The following is a 17,180-nucleotide window of genomic DNA, read 5'->3' as shown; positions in this document are numbered from 1 at the left end:
AGACTCCTCTTTTAGGAAGAAAACGCCACCTTAAATGTAATGAATAAACTTTCACTTAAAGCAGTATTATTGAATCACAATAGATTGAGAGCCTCATAAAAAAATACCTTGCTTTTAGGACCCTGCAGCCCAGTTGGGAATTATCAACTGGAGAACATTGGCTGACCTTATCAGTCCATACATAATTTTAATTAATATGATTTTTACAGTAAGCAGTTAGTATTCCCAGGAACATGCTGTTCTGATTGCCTCCAACTACAGGAGTTTATTTTGCAACAAATTACCAGTAATTGTGTGCAAAGGGACGAAGGCTCAGCTGTGGACTTTAGTGCTGCTGAGGATGGTGATGTTGGTTGATCTTTATGAATACAAATAAGAAAAACACCCATGTGTGCATGAGATGGAGTACAGAAAAGTGTAAATACATACTTTAAACTAGCCTTACTAGCTCTATTAATGAACCCATTCATCTGTCTGAGCCAGTTGGTGAGTCCTGAGATTTTTTCTTAAAACATTCTCTCCAGGCTCTGAGTAAGCTCTGTTTGCCACCATCACTGACAATGAAATGGAAGTCATGATTTTTCAGTCTGGCTGATGCTGGAGGCCAGGATGTTCAGCTGCACACTTGGGGACTTTGCAGTGGGGTTCGGGGGGGTATTGCACTCCCCCCTCCCTACCAGAAAATCAGGTCACAGACTAGGAGGGAGGAGATTTGAACCAGTCCTGTCTCTGGGACGGTTGAACTATTTGACCTTGGGAAAACCGCTCCGTCCAAGTGGACTTTCCTTCTCCCCTCTGCATAATGACTTTGGAATACATGGTTTCCCTGTTTCCCTCCCATGCACCCTGTGATACTGAGGCAGTTTTCCTGAAGGGACCAGACAGCAGTGGAGGTGTGCAAATCTTCCTCCTGTCCTTGGCCTGGGAGGACAAACTGGCTTCAGAGCTCTGGTGAGAAGAGTGGGTTGCTGTAGGATGAGCAGGCAATCTGTGCCTTGTGAATTGCTGTCCTGTTTCAGTGTTGGGAATAGAAATCTACTAAAACCAACACAAGAAAAATGCGGACTTTATTGGAAAGACACAGAATTTATTTTAGTTTTTAAAATATTTTTTAAAATTTATTTTGGAGGGGAAGCGGCGGAGGGAGAATCTCTAGCAGACTTCCCACTGAGTGCAGAGCCTGACACGGGGCTCCATCTTGGGACCCTGAGATCATGACCTGAGCCGAAATCACACTGAGCCCCCCAGGTATCCCAGAAGGACACAGAATTTTAATACAATTTGAGGACAGGAAGTGTAGCAGGACACCACAGGGAGTAGAAATCAAAACCTGGCAGGTGGGGACTAAGATGAACACCTCTCAGGTAATGCTGTCTTCTCTCTTCCCTCCAGTTTCCCCTCTTTCGCTCCACCGACCTCGGACATCTTGCTCATGCCTAAGCCAATTCTAGGTTCACATGACCTTTTAAGCTCAACAAGAGAGACCAACTACAGCTCCGATTATGACCCAGATCTGCGCATGAAATTCTTAAGCTATTTGGTGTTGTGGTGGATCTGTTGCAGTTTGCTGTGGCAATGACTATGGACCCATTCAGCAGAGGCTCTGAGAGCGGATAGTGTTCAACAAGGGTGTGCTGTGGGTGCCTGCAAGCAGCAGAAGCCTTCTCTGGCTAGTCAAGCAACAAAATGTCTGGAAGTACACAGGGGTATCTCCTGCCTCGCAAAGGGTGATCTTTGATCTTTTCTTTAGGGCACTGCCCTTTATGTGACTGCTCTAACGGCCATCTTCTGTGTTTTCCTATGCCATGTTTTAAATTCCTGGGGGTGGGGGAAACGTCTAAGTGGCCTGATTTAAGATGTGTCCATCTCTGGATTAATCTGTTTTACAGGGGATGATAGCAGGACCAACTTGTCCCACTTTTCCTAGCACTATCCCAGTTTAAGCACCACAATTCCAGTGTCCTGGGATTCCCCTCAATCCTGGGCAAACCAAGACGTTTGGTTGCCCTAGAAGAGGGTCACCTGTATATGCATATATGGCTCTTTAAGGGATTGCCCTGTGTGTTAGGGCATTCTAACAACTAAGCAACCAACAGCTGTGATGACCTATAGCCAAACATTTCATGGAGTGCCTGATATATTTTACTTCTTGATAGCCTAGCCCCTGTGCACTTGGTCCAGCGCACGCTCGCGCACACACTCACACACCATCTTCTCATTCCTTCAGTTACAACTCTCTACCACATGATTGGGTTATTTCATACACCACCACAAATGGACGGCTCGCCTCCCCAAGGTGGGGAGACCCAAGCTGTACCCTTCTACTCCATCCAGAGCGGATGCTGTGACCTTGAGGTACAGACTCCGTACGACCTCCATTCTCCCGTTCCTCTGTAACAATCCTGTTATTTCACAACATACCTTGCTACTACCAAAAGTTAAAGAAAAATTGTTGTCATGCTTTTTCTTTCTAAAACGGAAAAGCGGGGCCTGGTGTACAAGAAGGTACTTATTAAACACTAGTAGCAAGCCAGAAAATAACCACAGGGAGCCAACGATCCTCATTACTGTAGCGCGTAGTCAAGTTTCATCTTTCTCAGCCCACTCTGTGCTTCCCTGCGGCTTCAGCTGCCATCTCGCTCGGTGGGGGCGACATGCCCACAGCCTTCCCCAATGCGCCCCGCGGCCCGCCCCCCCGCCATGCAGACCCAGGGCTCCCCGACGCAGTCCCCCGCGCCCCACCCTCGGCTCCCCCACGCGGCCGAGCTGTGTCCGGCGCCCCTCTCCCCGGCATGCACTCCCGCCTCCTCCGGCCTTCAGCTCGTAGCCCGCTCCCGTCACCCCGCTCCCGGTCAGCCCGCGGACGTGTGGTGGCCTCCCGCCAGGCTCAGGCGCTCCGCGGGCCACGACGCACGCCTTCCGACTTGACCGCGGCGCACCGAGCTAGTGCCGGGGGATGGGCGGCCGCCAAAGCGCCCCTGCCTCTCCTACCCCGCGCCTCCAGGCGGGGGCGGGACTTCCGGTCCCGCCCGCTGACGCCTTCCTGTGGGAGGCGGAAGCCGGCTCCGGGTCGGCGTCCGAGCTGGCGCGTTCTGGCGCTCGTCTCTTCAGTGGAGGTGTCTCGGCCCCGTCGCCGCCGCTGCTACCCTGCGCTGCGGGACGTGGAGACCGGGTAGGGACGCGGCGGCCGGACACCGGCCGGAGGGCGCGCCGGGGCTTGAGGGAGGCGAGCATGGTCGGGGGCCGCGGGCGCGGGTGACCCCGAGGACAGGCGTGAGGGGGAGCCCCGGGCGGGGGTCGCGGGCGACCCTGGGCTGGGGATGCGTCCCGGAAGGCGGGAGCCCGGAGGACGCGGACCGCGGGGCGGCGTCCGCAGCTGGCGGCAAGGGTCAGCAGTCGTCCGGGGGTCGCAGACGGGAAGGGTGCGGACTCCGAGCGTAGGGCAGGTGGCCGGCCGCCCGCTGCTGGACGCCGAGCTCGTGGGACCCGCGTGCCAGGTGGTGCTGGCTAACGGGCGTGTGTGTGCTCACCCAGTCCGGGTCTCCGGAGTAGAGCTCGCATTCCCGGGAAAACGTGGATTCTCCGCTGTCCGCGGTCACTCGTGCCGCTGTCTTTGTCAGAGCCGTCAGGTCATGCACTACCTGTAGTCGTCTGCCCCGCGGTGGGGCTGGGACTTCCATCCCCTGACGGCGCCAGCCAGGCGCCCCCGAGACCCGTGGTCCTGCTGGGCGGTCTTCCCTGAGTGGGCAGCGCTCTGGGTTAGCTACTGAATGTGCCTTCACAACGGCAGTGGGACTCACTCCCCTTCTGCTTCACCGACGCGCTTCCACCGAGTTACCTATTGCTTCCTGCTCGGTTTAACCAGAAAGCTCAACTTTACAGAGCCCTGCAGCCGATTTCCACTAGTTCCTGAGAATTTACTTACCTTACATTTCTACTACGTTGCAGTTGACAGCGTGTTAACAAATACTAATGACCCCAGATCTGTCGTCATGTACACATTAAACACATTTAGTTTTCCTTAGTGTTCAGTGAAGTGTATGGGCTTGTTGTAACCTTGACGGAGGTAATCATTATTAATTTCAGCTATTGTCTGTGTTATATATAAGCTTTATTGCCTGCAATGAATTTGTGCATCCCACTCTATATCATGTAGTGTCTCCCGTAAGTGTAATTATGGAGACAGCTGGCTGTGAGCCTCGGGTGTACAAACTGGGCAGGGTAGCAAGGGACAGCCATTCCACTGTGGTTGGTGGAGGGTGAGATCTGATGAGCCCTTGCCTGTTGCAGGTGTTTGCTATTTCAAGTGTTAAACTTTTTTATTTTGCAAATTACTGTATTGGTACAGGGAATTTTTGGATCTGATTTGGTGGTCTGACTTGCACTAATTAAATAAACCAGAATATTTTACATTTATTGGTGCCTTACTGTCTTGCTAGCTTATAAATTCCTCCACAACCCCAGTTTTATGGAGCTATAAAATATTTATTAATAAATAGTCATCAGTCAAACTGATGACAGATTATCACCACACATACTTAATCATCTTTTTTTGGGGGGGTGGGGAAAACAGTTAAGATCTACTCTGTTCCAGATTTCAGATTACAATATTAGTAACATGCATAAACTCTTGATGGATTTGAAAGTCTGTGCTTGAGTGACATAGTTATGGTTTCCTTATATTTAGGGACATGATTGGAAAGCAATGCTTAGGAATAAACAATGCTTTAACATGTAATTGAGCATATTGAATAATTTCTCAAATTAGAAAATGAAAAGACACTGATCTTTATAGTTATGGAATTAACCATTGTGTACATTTACATACATACATATTAATTCAATCTCATTTCTTTAAATTAGATAATGTTCTTTTTCTGACAAGGTTTGTCCTCAATTTTTTATAAAATCTTGGTTTAAAAAATGTGTTTTCCTTTTCCGTTAACTTTTGGGAGGTAAAACACTTGAAAAAGTGTGCAGATCTTAAAACTTTAGTTTGGGTAGAGGAAAGGCTTGTTTTTGAAACACAAGAGCTTGCCTTCTATGGCAAGTTTCTAGTTATATGTCTGAATGATATATTTGAAATTTGATTGGTCTATGTTCTGGATAATCTTTGGAATTTTTGTTCTTTGTCCTAATTGAGTAAATTATTAAGATTTTATGGATAAATCTATGTGTTATTCTGTAGGACTTTTCCACTATTGGTTAAACTGTAAAATGTGTCTATTTTTTATGAGGGTACAGCAAGTTACTAGTTATTCTTATGGATTTATTATTTCTTTTTGTTTCTGCTATGGTAAAATACATATCTGTGCTTTGGGAGAACTACTAAAACACTGATAGCCCAAAGTCAAGTCTGTTTTTGTATACATGTATTTACACTCTGTTGTTTTCCATCATCACCTGTTTGTAATATATGAAGTAGTTTGCTATGTTGTTTTTTGGTTCTGTGTTCTCTGATTGTCAATTTTATAATTACATAGTCCATTCTCAGTTATCTGTACCCCCTAGTTAGAAAGGCCTTTTCTGCCACTTGATGGAATCAGGAGTATTTGTTACTGCTGAGGAATACTGCTTCTGGACAAGGAGGGTCCAAGGAGAGTGTTGATTTTCTGCTAACTTACCAGCCAGCTGCCTTGTCTGTAATGTAAGCATGGTCCTCAGCAAGATTGGCTGAGGCATAGTCAACCCCTTCTTTTAGAAGGACTTCTGTCTTTTTCTTCTGCCAAGTTAGACCTTTTCTCTCAGTGACTAAGGTAACCTGGCCCCAGTGTGACATGGGGGATCAGAGTCGCCAAAAGGGCTGAAGTCCTGTTGGTGCAGTCTTGTTCATTCTCCTGAGTCTGATCCCATAAATCTTGGCAAATTTTCAACTCTCCAGACACTTAGTTATGTCTATGAGCCATTTTTTACTTTATTATTGTTTAAAAAATAGTTTTAATGCTAAAAATCATAATAGGTTGGGTTATATAAATGGACTCAGTTTTGCTTAGAGTTGAGGCATCACAATAAATTATACACGAACTTTCCTATTAAAGTGATACAGTCGGAGATATTCTAGAACATACTCTGATTGCCATTAGTCTTTGCTCTTTTACTACTTTTCTTTGTTGGTTTGCTTTAATTTGAGATCCTAATGAAAAGAAAAACTCAAATAAAAGATGTGGGGGAAGCAACCATTACCGTTGATGTGTTAAGAGGTGATGGTGGGAGCGGTCTCTGGTGGTTTGGAGTATCTTAGCCCTGACATTGTTAGAATTGCCGGTGCTTGGAGAAAATAAAAGCAGAAAGACTTAGGTGGCTTTATCATCGTTTTAAAGTACCCTACAATGAATCCTTTATCACCTGCAGGGGGCAGAAAGAGGGATCCCTCCTACTTCTCTCACCTCCTTGAGAATGACCTGGCAGAGGCTCTTGAAGTCAAAAGTTTACGTGGTAATTAGGAATCATGGAAAAGCTTGAAGGAAGGGTTGAAATGTGAATGAAAAAAATAAATACCGAGGTTTATTTTAGCATTGGTGTTTATTTTCAATATCTAGAAGAAGAAAGTGAGGAGATTGATGAGAACGCCAGGCAGTATATTTGAATAGATTTGTCTTAATTAAAGTGGAGGAGGTAGGGCAGATTCTAGGAAGTGATGCATTATCAAGTTCTAGACTTTATCATAAGAGCTAACTACTATGCAGATAAGGACTATCAGAGTCAAGACCCAATATTTTAAACTTAAGTGGTGACTCTTCCACAGTGATTGAATAGTGTTGCAAAAACAAAAATAGTACAAGGAACCACTTGTATACGTTTTATTTGGATTTACCTATTAACATTTTACCCCATTTACCCCATTTGCTTTATCATTTGAGAAAAAGAACGCTTTTTTTTTTTTTAAGTAAACTCTACCCCCAACATGAGCTTAAACTCATGACCCCGAAATCAGGAGTCACGTGCTTTTCTGACCAAGTCAACCAGGTCCCCCCAGTAGAAGGCTCATGTAAAATATACTTCTGACTTTATGTTTCTTTCCTAACAAATAGTTAATTGATTGGCTCTAATTCACCCAATGCTAGTGCTAGAAAGTATGTTGGTAGACACTCTGATGTGCCTCATTGAAGGGTGGTGAATGTTGGCTAGTCCACGACCAGTGCGCTTTGATTTCTAGACCTCTGTAGCCTCTTCCAAGGTCTTATCATCCTGAACTGGGGTTATAATTCCTATGTCTGTTTGTTGCTTTGTGGCTTATACATTTTCATTTGATCTCAAAACAAGCACGTAAATGTTTTTCTTAGACATACCTGATCTTGCTTACATTCATTCAAGTCTGCCTCTTTTTTTTTTTTAAGATTTATTTTATTTAATTGAGAGAGAGAGAGCATGCATGGAGGAAGGAGCAGAGGGAGAGAATCTTCAAGCAGACTCTCTGCTGAGCAAGGAGCTGCTGCCCACTTGATCTCAGGACCCTGAGATCATGACTTGAGGCAAAACCAAGAGGATTTTGGCTCAGTCAAACCAAGACACTCAACTGACTGAGACACCTGGGTGCCCCAAATCTGCCTCCTCTTAATCTCTAGTCCTTGGTTATTGAAAACAGCTGAACAGTATCCTTCTTAAGGACATTTGGCCTATTTTGTAATAAATACCTTGTTAATCCCTCAAGTAAGACTATTTTTATACCTTTAGGATTTGTACCTAAAGATATTCTTTCTATGTCTTTAGTCTGTTCACAGGACCTTATGTTGGTTGGTTTCAAGATCCCAGGTTTTTCATATCCTTTTTAAAGTGCAATGAGCAGAGCTTGGAAGACTCTAAGTAGAATAATGAATGACTGATCATTTATGTGTAAGTTATTTATAGAGTGCTTCTCTTATCTAGTCATTTGGTCCTTAGGGCAGGACAGGTAGTATCCCATGTCAGAGACGGAAACCATGAGCTGTAGAAAAATTCAGTCAGTCACTTACCCGATATCCTCTGGAATGAGGCTGTGTTCGATCTAGGATGCAACCCCTGGTCTTCTGACCTCAAATCCACATACCCTTTATCCTGAGTCACCTGTTCTACTGCATCTCGCTTTTAGGTACTTCTGTATCACATATTTTTGGATGTATTTGGCTTTCTTGTTCTCCCTTTTCACCAACTGAACTTGGTGTTAAGAGAAGAAAGCACTGACTCTACTTAATCTTTTCTTCTGCACTTAAAATAATATCATTTCAGGATTAGAGTAGATGGTAGTAGTCATTTAATCTAGTCTTCTGCCTAATTTGGATACTTTCATGACCCTTCCCTTCCTGGGATTTATGGGAAGGGATTTTTTTATGGCCCTTGCAGGAAAACTTAGAGTAACAAGGTGTTCACATTTTTCTAATCAGCCTTGGTTCATTGTTGGGAGGCTCCAGTTATAAGATTATTTTTTTACTTATAACAGATCCAAATTACCTATTGTGGTTCTTATCTATTTGTTTTAGTTATATCATCCAGAGCAACATAGGTCTATTTTCTCTTTGCAATGTAAAATTTTGTCACGTATTTAAGGATAAATGTGTCTTCTCAGGTTAAATATTATCTCTACCTAGATCTGTTACCGTCCTGATCATACTATTCTAGCTGCACTAGGTTGGCTGTATCTTAAAAATATGGCTTCCATAATTGTCTGCACTATTTTAGATATCAGATTAAGGCAGCAAATGGCGGGACCATTACTTACTGTAAGGTTCTATTACTGCATGTTCAATATTATTGAAGTCCAAAATGACATTAACATTTAAGAAGACACATCCTGCTCTTATATTAAGCATTTAGTAAGTCAAAGCCCCCCAAATTTTCATGGGAAATCTGTTAGTCTGGCCCCCGTACCTGTGCACCTATTTTTTTAACTGAACCACGGGACTTTACGTTTATTCCTGTTAAATTTGATCCTGCCTGGGTCTCAGAGGTTCAGCATTTGAGCCTGTAGTGATCTATTTTGGTCTCTGTTTTCTTACATGCTTATCCTTTAAGCTTTGTCTTTTACATTTATAATAGTTAGCTCTTCAAGCTTTTGTGGAGTCAGGGCTGGCTTTGGATTGGTGATAGCTACATAGCTCATGGGAGCATGGTTTTCTGTCCACATATGTTTCTGATGGGATATTTGCCACTCAGACAGGACGCAGGATGACCTCATGGTGCGGAACTGAGCTGTGCCCAGGGCTGCTGCGTGTCTTGCACTCCTAACCTCGGTCCACCTTCAGTGGCCCTCGGTGTCTTCAGTGCCCCTCAGCCATTCTCAAAACCAAACTTTAACAAAGCCCCATAGGTTTTAAAATTAAACCGTATTATGTTTCGGCCTTATAAAATCAGAGGAAGCCAGTTTGTCTTCAGAGTGTGTATACAGAACTCTTTTTAGATTAGGGACAACACATATGTGCTAACATCATGATTCTGATTCATTCTTGAACACTGTTAAAAATGTGAGACAGAGTCCACGCTTGGTATTAAAGAATACTGTGATTTATTCTATCTGCTGTAGGTTGAAGGAGGAATGGCTGCAAAGGACGCCTACCACATACTCCCATTGCTGATACAATTCAGTGCATCTTGACCCACTGGGTGCCAACACCTCCATCCTAGGGGATTTGGAAATCTGTGGGAAAGTATTTGTTTGTCACAGTGAGGGATGTATGTGTGTGTAGTTAGCATTTAGTGTTTAGGAATCAGGGGTGCATAATGACCCACAGTGCTTTGGGCAGTCCGACACAACAAGAAAATATCCCATCCTAAAATCTTGGTGTCCCTCATGGAGAAACACTGTCTAGCTTGGAGAAGAGTCTAATTATGGGAACTACCCTGAGCAGGACAGTCACTGGGACTTAAACAGAGACCAGATACCTGTTTGTCAGGGATGTAACTATAGGCATTTTGGCATCAAGTGGGATGTTGTGATCTCCAGGGACTTTAACAGCTGGGTGATTTTCTGAGTATATGGCAGGGGTCAGCAAAGTACACCCCCCCTACCCCGCTAACAATGGCCTATGTTAGTAGGTAAAGTTGTGTTGGAACACAGATATGCTTATCCATTTCTGGATTGTCATTGACTGCTTTGGAGCGACACCAGCAGAGGTGTGAGTGGTGGCCATAGAGACTTTATGGCCTGCAAGGCCTAAACACTACTGGCCTCTTTACAGAACAAGTTTCTAGTTATCATGTATCATAATGTTTTTTGAATGGCAGCAGTGTGTGAACTGCTGTCACTAAGTGTGTGATTCTTAGATCCTTAGTAGTTTTGTGTGTAGTGATTCAGAAATCTTTTTCTGTGTCACTGTTGAAGATTCACCAGTTGAGGGATCAACAATAAAAATTAGAGCTGGAGAATACTCAGCTTGATTTTGCAAATGTCACCAAGTAGGACAAAGTCTACCTCTATTTGGTATGGTTCCTCAGTGTTTGAGATTGAGCTGATGGTTGACTTTCCCCACAGTGATGTTACACTAACAGGTAGTGAGGAAATACTTTCAAAGCCATGACAATGAGAAAAAAAAATAGAATCTCACAGTCTTCGTAAATCAGTTTTGGAGCATAAAAATTCCATGTAGGAAATATCACTGTTCTTTTCCCTCCTATGTATTTTAGTAAAGAAAAGCACAGTGATAGTGGTATTGCTAGTTTGTTGGCATTGTGCAGGAAGTACTAACTTAAAAATAACCTTCTGAGCACTTATTTAAAATACTTTAACATTTAAAAAATGCTTTTATATTTTAAAGAAGAGGTTGCAAGAAACAGACATCTGTTAACCCTTATTTAAAAAAAAAAAAAAAGGGCACCTGGGTGGCTCAGTCATTAAGTGTCTGCGTTCTGCTCTGGTCATGATCCCAGGGTCCTGGTATTGAGCTTCATATTGGGCTCTGTGCTCAGCGGGGAGGCTGCTTCTCCCTTTTCCACTCCCCCTGCTTGTTTTCCCTCTCTTCCTGTGTCTCTCTCTGTTAAATAAATAAAATCTTTAAAAAACAAACAAAAAGGAAAAAAAATACCAGTCTTAGTCTGAGTATGTTGGTGTCTTGGGCTCCCCAGAGAAACAGAGCCAGTATATATATGTGTGTTTGTTTCAAAAGAGATTTATTTGGGGGCCCCTGGGTGGCTCAGTGGGTTAGGCCTCTGCCTTCGTCTCGGGTCATGATCTCGGGGTTCTGGGATCGAGCCCCACATTGGGCTCTCTGCTCAGTGGGGGGCCTGCTTCCTCCTTTCCCTTTCTCTGCCTGCCTCTCCGCCTCCTTATGATCTCTGTCTGTCAAATAAAAAAATAATATCTTAAAAAAATAAAATGTTTAAAAAAAGAGAGAGATTTATTTGAAGGAATTGGCTCATGAAGTTGTAGGGATTAGTAAGTCCAGAATTTGTAGGGCAGACTGACAGGCTGGAACGTCAGGCAAGCATTGATGCTGTCAGACTTGAGGCAGATATTCCTTCTCTGGGAAACCTCAGTTTTTGTTCTTAAGCCTACAGCTAAGTAGATGAGTCCTACCCACACAATTGTGGGTAATCTCCTTTATATAAAGTCAGCTTCTTGAAGAAATATTAACCACATCTACAAAATACCTTCCAACCAGGTTGACCATAAGACCAACTTTCACAGTTCTTGAAACATATTTGGTATGTTAAAATACTGGGTAGTAGGGGCGCCTGGGTGGTTCAGTGGGTTAAAGCCTCTGCCTTTGGCTCAGGTCATGATCTCGGGGTCCTGGGATCGAGCCCCGCATCAGGCTCTCTGCTCTCCAGGGAGCCTGCTTCCCCATCTCTCTGCCTGCCTCTCTGCCTACTTGTGATCTCTGTCTGTCAAATAAATAAATTAAAAATATATAAAAAAAAATACTGGGTACTGAGTACTGATGAGGATAATGTCTATATTCATAGACCAGTAGCTTCCAAGGGATTACCTGGGTCTTCATTCATGTGTCAAATAAAGAATAGAAAATGGACAATTAAATCAATCTTGTCACCCTTTGAAATGTAAAAGTTCTGTTTTTCATAGTTTTTATATATTGTGTATTAATTTTTAAAATTTGGAGTACCCTGAATAATTTAAGAATTTTATAACTCTTTTTTTATAAGTTGTTACTAGCCTTTTTGCATAAAAAAAATTCTTAAGCGGTGGGAATTAGTTTTGAGCTTATTTCATCAAATTCTCCTCATTTGTGGTTGAGAAACCAGTCCCAGGAAGGTGGATGATTTTGTCCAGGTAACACAGTGAGTCAAAGAACCATCATTAGAAGCCGGATCTGATTTTCAATCCAGTATGGTTCTGTGATGAGAGTGATTCCAGAGAAGTAAAGGGCTTTTCTGAAGAGAGGGTGATTTTGAGTCATTACTTAAGGGATTGAGTATGAATTGATAGTCCAGAGAATGGAGATGATATTTAGGCCACTTGGTGACACTGGGGGGAGGGTGGGCAGAGAGAAGTGGGTGTGTCCCATGGTGTGCACAGGTGGATAGCATATCTGCTTAGGGCCACAGTAACATGGGATACCCCTGGGACCTAGATTTCACAGGGAAGTACAAGCTAGCCATGGGATGATTCCCAGGGGATATTTCAGAGGCTCTCAAGTCGGGGAGAATGTGTGGTTCGGAAGAAGTTGCTTGGGAGGGCTTTCTTTCCTGAGGAGGTTAGTAGAGAAATAGGAGCTGTTGGAACTCAAGTGTTGTCTGAGAAAGCACAGGGTGGAGTTTGGAAATCCTTCCAAGAGGGAATTTTAAGGGTTCTGTGGGGCATTGTGAAAACATTGTAGGAAGTAAATGGGTCCTTTAGAAGGTTGCGAGGGTTTAGGCATTGTCCACGTTTTCTTCCTTACCTGCAAAATAAGCATATTAATACCCACTGCACATAGCCAGTAGAGGGAGTAAAGGAGATTATGTACACCATGCACTCATTTGCATAATGCCTGGCGCTCCTAGTACTAAAAATGGTAGCGTTTATATACTGTATCCTGGCTGCTGGCTGAGAGTCTTAATCAGAAGCTGTCACTAGAGATTCTTCTTCTTTCTCCCCTTCGCTTATGCTCACTCCAGCTACTTCGTGCCAGCCCACAGCTGTTCAATGTGGTTTCTTACTTCAGCTTTAATATCTCCAGGCAGGGGCACATCTCTGACCATAGATAGTGCTACTTCATCTCTGTGGTCAACAGGCTTGGTCCTTCTGAATAAGCTCTGCCCTTTTTTGGGGGGTTGTATTTCAATTGCAGATTTCATTTCATCAAATTGAAACAGTATACTTAACTATGGCATTATTTCCAATTTTATTACTTTTTTTTTTTGCCTTTTGGACTATAACTAGGAAGATACAGTTGGAAAGGGGAGTGAAGGTGCAGGATTTTGAAGCAGCTTCTCCCTTTCCTCTTCAAAGGGTTATTTCCATCAGGTTTTGAGTAGAAAACAAAATGTAGTATTTCAGTGGATACCTTCTCCAAAGAGGACTGCCTTAAAAAGACATTTTCTCCAATAATTGCATCTTAAGATATAAAACCATTTCTGGATATAGACTCGGTAGTAGTCTAACAGATTTTTTTTGTGTATGGGATAAAATTTGAGATGACTAGACATGAGGCTCCAACTGTACAATGTGATTATTTCTGAACCAGACCCGGGAGCCGTTTCCCTCGTGTTCAGAACAGAGTAACCTGGAGTGTTTAGTTTCATTCTAAGGAGCCTTGCTGGTACTTGGACATCTGTTGAGTATAGGTCTCTCTGGAACCCTTAAGGCTCTTTCGTTCCCTGCTCTGCTGTATCACCCATTTCTCTCTCCCTCTAGTACCTTAACCTCTCCTCCCAGTGAAATTTTCCTTATTTGATTATGTTAATTCAGAGGAAGGTGTGGATGATCAATAGACCTGCTCCTAAGGTACACTATTTAAATTGTATATGTATTTTAAAGTGAAATTTGCAGAACCAAACAAAAACCTATCAGTCTTGAGCATTAGTACATGGTTTAATATGTAGAGATTGCTTGTTTACCTGGTCTCTTCAGACTTCTTTATTTTGGACTTCCAGTTTCTGAAGAACATGTTTCTTCCCTAGAGGAGTCAGAAGAGGAGAAATGATAATGGGGAGAGGTAGGGCTTTCTCAACTTGACATATCAGTATAGCTGCTTCATGACTTTCTTCCTTCTTCAGGTCCTTCCTCCGTAATCTCATTACATTTTTTTGTTGTTGTTGTTTAACTACTCTTTTTATGAAATGTACCTAACTCACTTCTTAATTTGTAGGTTCCTGTCTTCCACCTTGCCATAAGTTAAGTGCTCCTAATTTATGGTATTGAGTTACAGGTTCTCCTGTGAAGCTTATGATTTCACTTGTTCTTTTTAGAACAGTAATAATAAGTTCTGTTGATATAATGAATTTTTTCCACCCCAAAGTGTAAGTCACCACTACATGTGTTCCTCTTGTTGAAAATGTCTCTAATAACACTGGCTTCTATTTATTGATCATATGCTACATACTGGGCACTGCACAGGGCATTTAGGAGACATTGTATTCAGCCCTCACAATAACCTTATTTAAGGTAGATATTTATATTTCCCTTTTATGGTGAGGAAACCGAAGTTTGGAGAGATCAAGTAATTTGTCTAAATTTGTAACACAGACAGTGGAAATAAAATTCTAAAGCTTATCTGCTTTTGATTGTACACCGTTTTCCGCTGTGTTTCAAAAGAGCCTTAAATTTGGCATCTACCCTCAGGTACTTCCTAGAGAGTATAAGCAGCATGTTGCTTCTAGAATTGTTCTTAATATCCACGCACTCACAGTAGTGTTCCACTTTAAACTTGCATGAAATGCAATCAGGGTATTATGGATAACTCTTTCAAGGATGGTGCCATAATGTAGCTTCTAGCTTAAAGTAGTTTAGTAAATGCTTACAAAATATTTGCTGCGCGTGGATAAAAAACAATGACACAAAGAAAGGAGGCAGTTAAAGTAGAGGGCTGATCACAGAAGAATGAATTTCTTTTGGAATGTGAAGCAGGAACTTTCTCATATTATAGCCGGCTACAGGGCAGGGCTGGAATCTGAGCTTTGACAACACCGCCCAGACTCTTTCTTGTTTTTCTGCTTTATAACCACATGTTATTGCCAGCTGAAAAGGATAATGGGGAGTAATGATGAATGCATTTCCATTTGCTGCAAAGAGAATTTTAGACATTCTCGATCTTTTTAAACTGAGACAAAAAGCCTGCTTTGAAATGAAGAGTGAATTAGGGGCTACGGGTAAGCGGTTCTTAGATTCCTGCTCTAGGAACTGGTGCAGGTGATACTGATGGTGGTAGCTGCCAGTTCACAGTTGGGTCTCAAATAGTTTCGGCCCCAGGGGTGGTGTAAGAATTCAGTTTTTCTTCAGTCTTTTCTTTTCATCCCCGAGTTGTAGGTTTTGGGCATAGGTGTTACTTTCCCTGAGACTGCTAAGGTTTTCTTAGGCTGTCAGTGTCAAACACAAACCAGACTTCTAGAATTATCTGCTATGGGTACTTGTACCCATGGAACACGAGAGAACTCAGCTGTTGTGAAGAGCCTCCCGTTAGCGCCTGCTGGCCCCCAGCTGCCCAGGCTGTGAGGCTGGCATATCAGAGTGCTGTGGTCATAGCATACTTTGTATGGTTCTTGATTCTTTTTGACTTTATTGGGGTTTTTTTATGGTTGCCCCCTCAAGGTCACTGCAGCAGCATATTGTAGAAAATTTTCATTAGTCCCTCAATACTGTGACTTGATTATTAGTGATCAGTTCTTTGGGCTTGAGTGAGCAGATGAGTCTCCACTGTGATGTCTTAATAATTTTTAATGACTTAATATGTGGCTGCTTGGCATTGGATCTAGTTACTGTGTTTGCGGAATGCTATATGGTGGGCATTTGCATTGTTTCTTATCAGCAAGTGACAAAATTATAATTTATTTAGCCACTGCTTGAGGTGCTTTTTGACATTTCTGGTAGTGTGGCATTGTAAAATAATATTAGAAACAGGATAATAATTCCATAGCTAGCTCACAGTTATGGAATATTTACCGTGTGATTTTTATGCTGAGGACTTTTACATCTGTCATATCTAATTTAATCCTTACTGCAGTCCTGTTAAGGGCTGTTGTGCCTGCCTCCCAGATGGAGACTGGACTATATGGACGCTAAATAGCTTACCTGTGTTAAACCGTCGTCAGGGCTGGGATCCAAATCTGGGCATCCTAACCTCAGGGCCACAGCCCTTAACTACTCTGCAGGACAGCAAGCTCTGACGCCTTCAGGTGTAGACATCATCCAGTTCCGTTGAAGCTTCCTACTCCCGGAAGTCCATGTGCCCTATCAGAGTCTGTGTGTACATGCGGGATTTTACATTTCTAGTCAAATAGAACTTTCTTCTTTAGTTTTAGTGGTTGCCAGTTGGTGTCTTGGCAAAAACAGTTCAGCTTTTATTTCAGGTGAGAGGACTATGTCACCTTGTTGACTCTGTGACATACTGCTTTCAAGTTGGTAGCCAAACCTTTGTACTGGGAGAAACAAAAAGTTAAAGCATTCATACTGTATTTTGGGTTATATTGGAGTTTAGGGGCAGATCTGTCATTTGAAGTTTATCTTAGGCATGGAAATAAATTTCTGTTCTCTAAAATGTACAGATGGGGAAGTTCTGGAAGTGTCCTGTGTAGAAGAGAAAAAAGTCTACTCAGAATTTAAAATTGGCCATGGACAATTTAAAGTGGGGATGGGATGAGCACACGGATAATCCATATGTGGGTTGTCAAACAAAGAGTTTTTCACTTTCTTTTGTCCTTGGAGTCAACCTTTATAACACTATCATTGGGAAACACTTGACTTACTAAGCTTTACTGAACATTCTGATTTTTGGATCAGTTTCTAAATTCACAAAATAATCTTTATACAACAGATATTATTTCATTGTATTTTGGGATTATATGCTCAATTATGAATTTTGACAAATTTTAATTAACTGAAATAAGTTACGTATCGATGAGATAACATAATTTTTTTCAAAGACTTTGTTTATTTTAGAGAGAGCATGAGCTGGGGCTGGGGGCGGGGGGCGGAAAGAAAATCAGATTCCCCACTGAGCAGGGAGCCCAATGCAGGACTCAATCCCAGGACCTGGCTGGGATCATGACTTGAGCCTAAGGCAGACACTAAACTGACTGAGCCATCCAAGATCAGTCTTTTTCTGATACAAACT

General features: G+C 42.8%; 1 protein-coding gene, 1 long non-coding RNA gene and 1 pseudogene across 9 annotated transcripts in view; all 3 read left to right on the top strand.

Annotated features, from left to right (window-relative positions):
• LOC309850529 overlaps window positions 1–17,180 on the top strand; it is a 510,333-nt gene that overhangs the window by 27,995 nt on the left and 465,158 nt on the right. The window lies entirely within an intron of this gene.
• DISP1 (dispatched RND transporter family member 1) overlaps window positions 2,797–17,180 on the top strand; it is a 175,179-nt gene continuing 160,795 nt past the window's right edge. For 4 of the 7 annotated variants that reach the window (XM_082704528.1, XM_082704529.1, XM_082704527.1 and 1 more), the window contains exon 1: window positions 3,064–3,172. The gene's annotated coding sequence lies outside the window, so the exon portion shown is untranslated. Of the gene's footprint in view, window positions 3,173–17,180 lie in introns of all 7 variants that reach the window. The other 3 variants (XM_082704532.1, XM_082704525.1, XM_082704531.1) reach the window with 3 other exon arrangements.
• The window catches only part of LOC309850523 (transcription factor SOX-2-like), a 50,025-nt pseudogene continuing 35,927 nt past the window's right edge, over window positions 3,083–17,180 (top strand). The window contains exon 1 of the transcript XR_014316590.1: window positions 3,083–3,172. The product of XR_014316590.1 is annotated as a transcription factor SOX-2-like (transcript). The remainder of the gene's footprint in view (window positions 3,173–17,180) is intronic.

The sequence above is a fragment of the Mustela nivalis genome (genome assembly GCF_964662115.1).
Source record: "Mustela nivalis genome assembly, chromosome: 16".
Lineage (NCBI taxonomy): Eukaryota > Metazoa > Chordata > Mammalia > Carnivora > Mustelidae > Mustela > Mustela nivalis.
Note: the sequence above shows the minus strand (reverse complement) of the source record. Positions and strands in the feature narration are given on the sequence as shown.